This window comes from Dreissena polymorpha, chromosome 8 (genome assembly GCF_020536995.1).
Source record: "Dreissena polymorpha isolate Duluth1 chromosome 8, UMN_Dpol_1.0, whole genome shotgun sequence".
NCBI classification, from domain to species: Eukaryota; Metazoa; Mollusca; class Bivalvia; order Myida; family Dreissenidae; genus Dreissena; species Dreissena polymorpha.
The window spans coordinates 16,938,893-16,949,924 of NC_068362.1; the positions used below are offsets into that span (position 1 = coordinate 16,938,893).

The window sequence follows — 11,032 nt, forward strand, 5'->3', positions numbered from 1 at the left end:
GAAAAATAAATCAAAAGATGATGCCAATGACCACTTCCTGATAATCAGTTGGCAACATGGATCCTCGGCACTGAGTGGATCTTGTTATACAATGTGTTAGAGCTTAGCGTTGTGCTCGTTCATCTGTGTTTGAAGTGGATTCACGCGCACGTTTCAGTAAATATTTATATGAAATTATGAAAATATGAATATAATAATAATAAATTAAGCTTCTTAATTGTATTTAAAGAAAGATTAACACATTCGCTGCCTTTTTAGTGGCCTCAGCTTGGTTTTATCAGTCACATGATGTTTACTGTCTTGCCCAGCTGACTTAGTGTGGCAGTATTGCGACAAAATACCTCAGACGGTGTGACTTGACTTTTTAATGAATGAGGTATTCATGTGCATAAAGACCGATCCCGCTACTTCAGCCGCTTCGTTTGTGCTTTTTGAAAGCTATATTCCGCAAAATTGTCCATGCAAGAAAACAATTATGATCCAGCGCTATATTATATGCTTATTTACGAGATCAGACAGAAGGGTGGAGTAGATTGCATTACATTCATTCAGGTGCGATGGGGCTACTTCCTGCTATGTCACTTGGCTTCAGCTAGATGCACTCGCATGAAAAGTCAATTTACGCTGAAGTTGTTATCAGGAGTTTATGTCAAACCTTTAACAATTTCTTCATCAATTGGAATATGCCAGCCATAACAAGAGTTGAATAACTTTCTGAGACGTAAAGAAATGAAAACCAAATAAAAATAAGTAAAACATACATCTCGTCGTTGGTTAAAAATTGCAAGGATCCACCCTGAGTCTCAATGTGGCTTTTGTGCCGGCAGACCTATCACCGACATGATCTTTACTGTACGTAAAAGCCAAGAGAGAACAGGGTATTCATCTTCACTTGGCCTTCATTGTCCTTGCAAAGGCTTTCGACCTGGTCAGCAGACCCTGACTGTTCCGCATTAAAGAGAAGATCGGTTACCCCTCCCCAAGCTGCGCAGCATGGTGGTATCCTTCCACGATGACATGAAAAGCACTGTCGTTTTCAGAGGGTCATCCTCCTAGCAATTCCCCATCAGTAGTGGCGTCAAGCAGGATTGTGTGCTCGGACCTACCTTGTTTGGCATATTTTGCTCGGTGCTGCTGAAGTATGCCTTTCACTCGTCAGCTGATGGCGTCTACATTCACACCAAATCTGATGGGAAATTGTTAAACCTCGCTCGCTTACGGGCCAGAACAAAAGTGACCTACGTCCTCGTCAAAGGGATGATATTTGCGGACGATGCTTTGCATACATAGGAGGCCTTTCAGAGACTCATAGACCTCTTTGCTCAGACATGTACAACCTTTGGTCTTACTGTCAGCTTTATAAATAAAAATATCATGGGGCTGGATGCCAGGAACGTACCCTGTATTCGAGACTATACCCTGGGGGTGGTTGACGACTCCACCTACATTGGGTCAACCATTAGTGGAAACTTGCTCATTTTTACCGAGTCCCGCAAACGCATCTGAAAGGCTTCAGCTGCGATTGCTAGACTGACGAAGATGGTCTGGGAAACTCAACGTCGCCTACGCTAGAGGACAGACGCCTACCAAAGGACGTCATGTACGATCAGCTTGCGACTGGCACACGACCCGTGAGTCGCCCAGCCTTCAGGAAGAAGGATGCTTGCAAGAGGGACTTCAAAGCCTGTGGAATCGCAACGGACACATTGGAGGCTCTGGCCGAGGATCGTACCGCCTGACGAAATCAATACGTAGAGGCATCGATGCAGCTGAGGCAAGCAGATCCCATTCTGCAATTCGAATGAGGATCAGAAGGTTTCACTCCTTGAATACAAAGTGGGCGACCCAGTATGGTGTTGGAATGATGGCCGTTGAGTGGGATCTTGCCCAAAGCTCGAACACACATACAAGGGACCTATGTTTTTAAAAGGAAAATAATCAGCAGTTATCTTTGTGCTACAAATTGACAGAGAAGGCCTACCAAAATGGCTTGCCTTTTTAAACGGAAACTTCACAAATAATCAATAAGAATAAAAGTTATGTTTGGCTTTATGAAAGTGTGTACACGGTCTGAATATGAAGTTTGTTGTGACATTTTTCATCAAAGCGGTGTTTATGAAATATATTGTTAACATGTGTATGCTGAAGTCAATACTATATTTATGGCTTTGGAAGTGACTGCACGTGCTTACTTTTGCTATGCGAGTCAATGCGAAGCACGATTTGGCTTAAAAAAACACCTAGTAACTAATCACATGTATAATGCAACGTAAAATCATACCAGATCACCATGAAAGCCGCCAACGGTACCGATGTGTCTATTGCGGAACAATCGACCGTAAATGGACCATGTGCTGGTAGATCACGTTCTCTTCGAAAACGTCCCCTTTACTGTCGGCTGTGTAAGTTTCGCAGTCAGGATAGGCTGAAATTTCACGAACACTTAACAAACTATGGCCGACATCAGCAAGCAGCTGCTTAGTTAGGGCCGCTACTGAAATATCACGAGCTGCTTGTTAATTATGTTTAATCAAGAACTTCAATGCCGTATATACCTTTCCTTTGGATACTTGGAGCATTGGATCTTGTTATAATGATCTTGTGGGATTGATTGTCAACTGCAAACAATACTGATGATGTTCCTTTGGGACCGAACACCCATTCAGCTGCTCTTGATTAAAAAGCACTATAACAGCGAACTTGATTACTACTCAATGCAATACTTATTATATACTTGAATACTGATATATATATACCTGCTTACTCTGATTTTTTGGCAATGCTTAATCCTATTGCATACCTTTGAAAATGTTGTAGAATTTAAGATTTTAAAGTACTTATTCAATATGTATACGTACGTCTATGTACAATATCTCCATTGCTTCAGTATCGTTGATTCAACTGATAAAACGTATTTTATCGTTTGCTGATTTATAAAAGAGATTCGTCATTAATCTTTAGTGTATTCTAGTACAATATAGTTACATAAAAACTGAGTCATTCCCGCCAAAACGCAAAAGTTACTTTTTCCGCTAAATAAAATAAGTATCGAATGATATACAAAATGTATTACTATATAAGATAACATAGTATCGACTGTTTACTAAGGAATATATAGTATGTTCGACCTAATAAGCCGGAGTAAGATGGAGAAAAATAAATCAAAAGATGATGCCAATGACCACTTCCTGATAATCAGTTGGCAACATGGATCCTCGGCACTGAGTGGATCTTGTTATACAATGTGTTAGAGCTTAGCGTTGTGCTCGTTCATCTGTGTTTGAAGTGGATTCACGCGCACGTTTCAGTAAATATTTATATGAAATTATGAAAATATGAATATAATAATAATAAATTAAGCTTCTTAATTGTATTTAAAGAAAGATTAACACATTCGCTGCCTTTTTAGTGGCCTCAGCTTAGTTTTATCAGTCACATGATGTTTACTGTCTTGCCCAGCTGACTTAGTGTGGCAGTATTGCGACAAAATACCTCAGACGGTGTGACTTGACTTTTTAATGAATGAGGTATTCATGTGCATAAAGACCGATCCCGCTACTTCAGCCGCTTCGTTTGTGCTTTTTGAAAGCTATATTCCGCAAAATTGTCCATGCAAGAAAACAATTATGATCCAGCGCTATATTATATGCTTATTTACGAGATCAGACAGAAGGGTGGAGTAGATTGCATTACATTCATTCAGGTGCGATGGGGCTACTTCCTGCTATGTCACTTGGCTTCAGCTAGATGCACTCGCATGAAAAGTCAATTTACGCTGAAGTTGTTATCAGGAGTTTATGTCAAACCTTTAACAATTTCTTCATCAATTGGAATATGCCAGCCATAACAAGAGTTGAATAACTTTCTGAGACGTAAAGAAATGAAAACCAAATAAAAATAAGTAAAACATACATCTCGTCGTTGGTTAAAAATTGCAAGGATCCACCCTGAGTCTCAATGTGGCTTTTGTGCCGGCAGACCTATCACCGACATGATCTTTACTGTACGTAAAAGCCAAGAGAGAACAGGGTATTCATCTTCACTTGGCCTTCATTGTCCTTGCAAAGGCTTTCGACCTGGTCAGCAGACCCTGACTGTTCCGCATTAAAGAGAAGATCGGTTACCCCTCCCCAAGCTGCGCAGCATGGTGGTATCCTTCCACGATGACATGAAAAGCACTGTCGTTTTCAGAGGGTCATCCTCCTAGCAATTCCCCATCAGTAGTGGCGTCAAGCAGGATTGTGTGCTCGGACCTACCTTGTTTGGCATATTTTGCTCGGTGCTGCTGAAGTATGCCTTTCACTCGTCAGCTGATGGCGTCTACATTCACACCAAATCTGATGGGAAATTGTTAAACCTCGCTCGCTTACGGGCCAGAACAAAAGTGACCTACGTCCTCGTCAAAGGGATGATATTTGCGGACGATGCTTTGCATACATAGGAGGCCTTTCAGAGACTCATAGACCTCTTTGCTCAGACATGTACAACCTTTGGTCTTACTGTCAGCTTTATAAATAAAAATATCATGGGGCTGGATGCCAGGAACGTACCCTGTATTCGAGACTATACCCTGGGGGTGGTTGACGACTCCACCTACATTGGGTCAACCATTAGTGGAAACTTGCTCATTTTTACCGAGTCCCGCAAACGCATCTGAAAGGCTTCAGCTGCGATTGCTAGACTGACGAAGATGGTCTGGGAAACTCAACGTCGCCTACGCTAGAGGACAGACGCCTACCAAAGGACGTCATGTACGATCAGCTTGCGACTGGCACACGACCCGTGAGTCGCCCAGCCTTCAGGAAGAAGGATGCTTGCAAGAGGGACTTCAAAGCCTGTGGAATCGCAACGGACACATTGGAGGCTCTGGCCGAGGATCGTACCGCCTGGCGACAATCAATACGTAGAGGCATCGATGCAGCTGAGGCAAGCAGATCCCATTCTGCAATTCGAATGAGGAGCATGCGAATAGCGCGCGCCGCCTTGCTACCGGCTGCAAGACCCTTTGTGCGCATATTGTGCAACAAGGACTGCCACGTCCATATCGGCCTGATAAGCCATGGCAGACGTTGTCCTCTGACGTGACAAACAGAACTCACCAGCATAGTTGAACGAGACTTAGCGCTGCCCATATAATATAATTTAATGCACTTACAGAAAGAAGTTAAGACCAAATTGCATAAGTTGTTTGTGTGTATTCACACATAAATATGTAATACGTTTTAAGGTAAAACTATTTTGTGTGAATCTTTTGAAATTCGTGTATTGTCTTATGGTACTGACGGCCTTTCAAAGTGTTTTTCAGGTAAAAAGACCTTATGCTAAATACGCGATGATAATGATGATCACTACGGTGATGGCGATGATGATTTTAATAATGATATGTATAATGGCAATATGAATTTTGAGGAGGAGTTAGATGTATATGTGGCGAAAAGAAGGAAGAATACCATGTAAGTACCACTCCGTAACAGCGAACGGACTACCTGTTTGTTGCCATAACCATGGATGGGTTGACGCCCACGAGCGGTGATTCTTTTTTTTGCATTTGGAAAGGGCTTTGATTGTCATGTGTTTATTTCATTATGTTATAGATACCCGCATATTTATTTCATATAATCAACGTGTTCTCTCTATGGTTTACAACGTATTGAAACTGCAACAAGGAAATTTATGTTCACATTCATTGAGTAACACCCTTAATAAATATTTGTTTAGTAAATATTCTTCCTCGTGCAAAAGGTACAGACTATATTTAATTATAGTAGTATATGATGATTAAAATTTGACAGCCCTTGACACCATATTATTGATAGACTTAGTCGTCGAAAAGCGTAAATAGAAAAACACTTTTTTGTTAAATAATGAAACAATTGTCAATTGATCGTTGTTTTAATATCTAATAATAAATAACATTATGAAGATCAGTTTACAAATATAGATGGTCGAATGGCTTTGACAAATTACAGGGACTAATTCGCAGTTTGGCAAAATGATAATTGTCAAAAAATGTCACAGATTCATAGATGTAAGCGTTATATTCAAACAAGCAAAATACAATTCTTAATGACTAAGAATAAAATGTGTTATAGCAGTCATTTAGCAAATAGCTGTATAACCGACTGTTAAAACGTTCATACTTAGTCAAATGCTGATATGTGAAGTGGTAACGTGTTATCGTTCGCTTCCAGTGGTCCGTGGTTCAAATCCGAGAACACTATTTAATTTTACAATAAATTCCATCATTTTCCATGTTATTAAAATTATTTTTATATTAGTGCGCATATTACAGATTTGTAAGTACAGTCATCTAATTAAAGTTTTCAAAACAAACACACATTTTGATAAATTCTCTTTATCGACTATTCGATAAAACATACATACATTATGCCCTTTAGAGATGCCACAAAGAATATAAATATGAATGTTTAACATAAAGACTTATGCAAAGATCTGTTACATACAAATGCCTCTCATAAAAATACATGACGTTGGGGATGTCTTGACCGTTCGCATTCGGTATTATAGGAAAGCTTTTAAGAATATATCGATAGAATGAGAGCATACAAGAACGCAAAAGGCAATGAATGAATGAAACGTTTGATAAAGATTAATACAATCCACAATACAAATTATAGTGAAATAATGATGCTAATTATATTCATATGCAATTTCTATATTGCGGAATTTTCTGAATTCAATAACTTCAATAAAACATATTAATTTAATTGTCAATAAAATAAATAAGAAGGTTAATCATGTCTTTATAATCACCAACATTTATAACGACATAACGACACAAATGGAACAATTTAGGGTTGTACATAGTTATTTATGTTCTTAACAATGAGATTTGCAGTCTAAGTCAGTATATACATTTTTATATATTATTAACAACTTACTTTGAATCAGCCTTTTTTACTATTGTTGGATTAGTTTCCTCTTGAATACATATGTTTTGCTCGTTAATATGTCTACATTCCGTTTAAAGTCTTACCTTGTGGCCGACCTACATACATTAGTTGTCAATGGGGTTATCACGGCGTACTGCGATAATGAGATATAGAAGGCGGTAACATCATTTACTAATGTGACACATACATTTTCGGAAAGAATGAAATAAGGAAATGATATCGCGTTGTGAGGCGTGGGTTTAGTTATATTTTATTTTCATTTACGCAAAAGGAAGTAAAGATTGTAAAATGTGTTTACTGTTTTTTTTTCAAATTTTCTTACTTAACGAATAAAAATGCAAATATAATTACAAAATATGAAGTTAAACCACATATGCATGTGTTAGTAATATTAATAAAAATAGTTTATAAATAATTTGCACACCTCTCGATTTCATTAGTAGGGATGATCATTTACAAGCGTCAAGCTTTATATGATACTTAAAGATTGGACTTAAAGGTTGGACTTAAATTGTTCGAGCTGTTAATTAAAAAGCTAAAGTGTAATGTATCAATTGTCTATTTGCTCAGTAAACCTCATCAAATGTTTTCGTCTTAGATTGTTACCCACGTAACAACTTTGAGGTTTGATGAGTTTCCAAGAAAATAGCTTATCTGTTTCGGATGCAATAGGGCGTCTCGCAAATACACAGTTTTTGATACGCTTAACACGAAAGAAGGATAGACAGCTAACGAGGAAACATATCTATCTGACAACATAACACAATTGAAAAGAAAAAGTGACGAACGTGTGATTATTAATATTAAATGATGGTATTGGAGTTGATATTTGATCTGTTCTTGAATAATAAGATTCAACATGAATGTTATGTGTACAGCGATACAATAATGTTAACATACTTAGTATATTGAATTATTCCCACAAAATCGAGAAAGTGGAAGTTACTTTTTATTATGAGTTATTAGTCAAATGTGCATCAAAAATATAGTGCTGTTAATGATTATGTAGTTTCGACGATTAACCAATGATTGTTCTACATATTCAATGATTATATATGTTTTGTGATAAACATCTGGACTAAGACAAATAAATAGATGCTGCAACAAAGATCCTCGGCAATGAGTCGATATTGTGTACCTAATATGATATTTCTTTGCGTTGTTACCGTGCATATTTGCTTCAAGTGGACTTACGCGCTCGTTCCAGTGAGTATTTAATACATATATGAGTTCTTAATTGTGTTAAAAATGAACTATTTACACATCCGCTTCCCTTTTTTTGCCTCAGCCGTGTGTTATGATCACATGTTGTTTACTCACTGGCCTCGTTTAAACTTATATATTTAAGCTAGATGGTATGAAAGCTTATTTAAAACGCATTCGAGTCCGTTTCCTGGGACTAGAACCAGTACTTGGTGACTGTGGGGAAGATCTAAAGACAGCTCTTACAGTGGGGATCGGACCCGTGACCTCCTGGTCGCTAGGCGGACACCATATCAACTACACCACGGCGACAATAAATCACTGGCTGGACTGGCTGACTTTGTCTGACAGTATTGCGCGCAGTTCGATCAAGGATTCTTTTCGAGTTCCTTTTTAAAGCATAAAGGTCTTTGACCTATATGCAACATTTACTTTTGCAATTTGGGCAACCTCAAAATCTCAATGTGCAGCGTAAAGTGTATTAAATATTGCGAAGGGAGGAACATACAGCACAAGAAACTTTAAAATTGCTCAGAAAAAGTGGCCCTTAAATTTAAGGATTACCACTTGACAGTACTGGTGATACATTAAGAAGTCAGCCAATGACAACGGAGCCAGGTAAGCATTGCCACACCCAAGGGCAATGAGGCGAAGAACAACAACGCAACGCTTGATGGTGCCGCTAATTTCTTTGACGAGCTTCTGAGGTTACCAAACTCATCGCATTTTTCTACAACACAAATGCGTAACAATTTGGACAGTCGTGTAAACTTTATGGACCTCATATCTATCAACACAATGAATGCTCAAACAGACATTGCACATATCTCAGTTCCTGCCAGAGACGAATAAACGCCGGATGCACAATAAAATGAAAGAACTGGTTTTACAATCAATCGAAAGCGAAACTACTATTTTTAAAACAGATGACGAACATCCTTACTAAGACATTTAGATGGAAAAATAGATGCTAATATGCGCGTTCTCAGCTATCAATTGCTGGTGAATGCCAGTGAACGAAGTATTGTGAAATATAACCTCGCCTCATCGAGCCGAATAGTCAAAGTCGCAGAGTATATTACGAATATCATTATCCTGCACTTCAGGCCGAACATGCTTATAAGTGGGGAGCATACTCCCCGCACATTGACCTTCAAACGCGTTTCCAAAACGACCAAAGCCGTCACTTCCGGACTAATCAGCGGACAAAGAATACCACCGGGTTTTCAAGGCGAAAGGTGCTTGTCCGTTTGTAGACAAAAGCCGTTCTAAGCATATGCTCGCCAAGGCACTCAAAAAATAAAACAGCAATTCGACTTTCGACTTTATAACTCCAAGCCTTGAAGAGAAGTTATAATATAAAGACAATTGATGTATATTTTCGTAATCAAACATGGTTTTCACATTCTGAACATGGGCAAACGTCCTCAAAGAGTAAAGGTTGATAATTATGCATCGATCTCTTTTTGATATGCATCGCGTGAATGGATGCGAACATTCTCAATGGAGATAAGAAAGGGTATTATAAGACTGTTGATGAAAAACTGCTCATACTATCTGCTCTAGATGCAATTCCAAAATCTCATTCTTCGAAAGCAAGACTTATTCACGTTTGCAGTCAGTCGACAGGATTTGCAGAAAACTACTTTGCAGAAAAAATATTTTTAAATATCATTCGATAAAAGACGCCATAAAGCTATTCTCAGCTTACTTTTATGTGTTTATACCTTAAAAATGCATAGCGAAGATTAAATATGCATTCTTATACTACTCAAGCAACTTGTCTTAAATTGCGCGTTGAAAATATAAAACAAAGGCAATTACATAGTAGCTACGAAACTTCCGTTTGGCACAAAACTATTCCTTTTTATATATTCGATACACTGACTACACATACTCAAGTAGCAAGAGTATTTATGGAGAAGAGAGGTTTCAACATCATAACTGTTAACTCTAGTATCCGACAAAAACGACACTTGTTAAAATTCATTAGATAAACTTATTTAATTGGTCGGCGAATTAGAAATAAAAAAATGACGAAAAAGTTCAGGTACCTTATCATTCAATGCACTCGTTTTAAATTCGCTTAACATTACTACACCGGGACCGGACAAATATACGGATGCTTCTTCAAAATACATTTTACGCAAGAACGATTACAAAACAACCTATTCAACAACGTGTCGGCTAATTTAACTGGATTACTCAATGTTACTGCGGTGGTTGGTTTCGTATGCATCACATACCTGACCGAGCATCTTCGCGCTACTAAACATCGAACTTACTTTCATACTGATATGAAACTTGACATCATGAGGTGGTTGGATTTTATGAAAGTGTGCATTTGCACAATGAGGATGATTGACGATAGATTGCCTGTGTCAGTCAGCATTGACACAAAAAAATCTGAACACGGCTCGTCACTCCATGCACGCACTACGGAACAGGAATAGGGGATTGCAACAAAATACCGGCCACACGCATGGCCAAATAAATCGGTTAACGTGGAGTGTTGCAACATAACGGCATGCTGATCACAAACAGAATTTATGCAAACATTCGGATTCGTTGAACTCATTCAGATTGTTGCTGGATGATATTGATTACCTCAGTTCACCTACTTCACGCGTAATGGAACCTACCTTACATGTTGACCTATAGTTTTAAGCATAAGTGCACGATGCAGGACATACGCCGTCATAGTGGGGACATAACTGTTCGCTTACAACATATAACGACGGAATGACTATTTATAATTATGGAGTGACTCGATCGGTCCACATTCTTCGTATTGGCGGTAGGGCTAAACATAGTTTACGGTGTTGCGTTACAGTTTTGGTCTTCATCAGTATAGCTTCCGACCAACATAAACACATCAATTGGCGTTTCAAATCCTATCATCATGGGGGTATTAT

The 11,032-nt window shown here is 38.5% G+C and overlaps 1 protein-coding gene across 1 annotated transcript in view; it reads right to left on the minus strand.

Moving 5' to 3' along the window:
• The window catches only part of LOC127841374 (PAN2-PAN3 deadenylation complex subunit Pan3-like), a 72,934-nt gene extending 65,950 nt beyond the window's left edge, over window positions 1–6,984 (minus strand). The window contains exons 1-2 of the mRNA XM_052370184.1: window positions 6,903–6,984; window positions 2,290–2,425 (exon numbers count right to left, since the gene is read on the minus strand). The gene's annotated coding sequence lies outside the window, so the exon portion shown is untranslated. The remainder of the gene's footprint in view (window positions 1–2,289; window positions 2,426–6,902) is intronic.
• Between the last annotated feature and the right edge of the window lie 4,048 nt (window positions 6,985–11,032).